Source organism: Meleagris gallopavo, chromosome 5 (assembly GCF_000146605.3).
Source record: "Meleagris gallopavo isolate NT-WF06-2002-E0010 breed Aviagen turkey brand Nicholas breeding stock chromosome 5, Turkey_5.1, whole genome shotgun sequence".
In the NCBI taxonomy this organism is placed as follows: domain Eukaryota; kingdom Metazoa; phylum Chordata; class Aves; order Galliformes; family Phasianidae; genus Meleagris; species Meleagris gallopavo.
The window spans coordinates 32,530,133-32,532,230 of NC_015015.2; positions in this window are offsets into that span (position 1 = coordinate 32,530,133).

Genomic DNA, 2,098 nt, shown 5'->3' on the forward strand with positions numbered 1-2,098 from the left:
TTCCTAAATGTAGTGAAATGTTAATACCTATTGTACTTATAGGTAAACCTTGCAAATATGTAACCTGTGTTGCGCAAATTCCGCATAAATTTGAGTGATTGTTAATGTTGTCTTAAAATTTCTTGATTGTGATACTGTGGTCATATGCCCGTGTTTGTCACTTACAAAAATGTTTACTATGAACACACAGAATAAAAAAAAAAATAGGCTAAATTCATATATACTTGATAGTTTTTTTGTCTCTTTTATTAACTAAAATTAAAATTCCTGAGGCTTTAAAGTTACGGGGAGGTCAGCACGCTGCCTAGCCCAGCGGCCTTCCATTTTTCACAAGCTCCTTCTCCAACCCCCACATCACCTCGTGTTTAACCAAAATGTTTGGGGACAAAAAGGAGTGGGTTTTAGCGATACCCCACGGCCACACGCGAAGTGCAGGGCCTGAGCATGGCAGTGCAAGGCGGGGGTCGTGCTGAGCGGTCTGACACTGAGCGCGCTTAACACTGCGAATGTATGTAGATATGTACATATATATTCACACATATATATGTAATGCGCTAGGAAAAAGTACAGGTACATTGGTTTATTTTCGTTACTATTGGGTTTTTTGTTTTTGTTTTGTTTTTGTTTTGTTTTTGGTTTTTTTTTTTGTTTTTGCTTTTTTCAATCTTTGGTATGATCTGAAAGAATTATCCATCGGAAAGGCATTATTCCGACTGTATGATAAGTGAAGCTATATGAACTATGAATGTGTGTATATATATATATACATATTAGCTTTCCTATAATGACTTGATCAAATTTGGCAAGCTATGCTGCGTACGTGTATTAAATGCAATCCTTATCTGAAAGCTCCGCAGTTCCGGAAGTGTCTGTGCTCTGTACTTACAGACTTTCAATGCTGCTAACCTTGGGCTGGACGTTTTGCACAGGATTGTATGGGGAGCTCGAACCACCTCCTCCGCCCCTGACTCGCGTCCGCCGGTGGCCGGGCAGGAGTGAGCCAACGGGCCGGGCCGGGCAGGCAGTGTTGAGCCGGATGGGGGCCTGCAGGATGCGGTGCTGGGGCAGCGATTGAAATGTATGGGGGGGGAGGGAGGAGGGATGGATATGTTCAAATTCAAAGTCCAGGACTGGCCTGCTTTTGCACTATGCCTGCTGAGGACAGTGCTGGCACAAATCCGAGCAAACTAACCCGAGTACAGAAAACCAAACCATTAATTTTAGGAGGCAACGTGATGACTGATTTTAAGGAGTATTTAATCCTTTCTTGGTCAGTTTAGGGAGCCCTATGAAAGCCATAACTGTTGAAAATAATTAGAAAAGTTGTGCAGAAGGTTTAGCAGCTAATTGGCTCCCGCAGCGGAGAACGGAGCTGTTCATTTGCGGTGTTGGGGCAGCTCTGGGCTCGTAACGCTGAGCGGCAGACGCTACAATGGGCCCCGGGAAATAATGCGGGGCTCGGGGATGGTAACGCGGGCACTTGAAAGAGCTGAGCTGAAGGAGGCAGGAATGAGAAAGAAAAAGGGAAAAAAAATCTGAGAGTGAATGAAGAAGCAAAAGGAAATCTGAATTCTCGCAATGAGAATATTTAAAAGAATAAAAGGAGGAAGGAGATGAATAAAATTGGTGATGAATAAACAGATGCAGGCAAATGTGCACGGAAGCGAGAGGAGCGAAGGACTCTGCTGGGAGCTGGGATGCCCGGCCCCGCGCTGTGTGGGGGACCGCGGAGAAAACTCTGGTATCCTCTGATCCACTCTCACCTCTGCAATTCCAAATTAATCACCGCCGCGAGAGAAGGGCCACTTTGTTTGGGGAGGAAAAGGTGATACCTCCACTTGGAAGAGCCCTTCCCCCCCGCCTTCCCTCCATTGTCATTAAAAAAGGAGATAGCAAAAACTGTAGGGGAAAAAAAAAAAAAACTGCTTTGCAACGAGGCCATCAGAAATAATACAGTGAAATAGGTGTGACTGAAACTCCTGGAGCCTCGGGACCCCGCTCTGTACGTTTGTGCCTAAGCAAATTAAAAGAATGGCATCTGCTGCAGCTGACAAAGAGAATGATTTATTATTTACCACTTCCAATCGGTTGTATACTG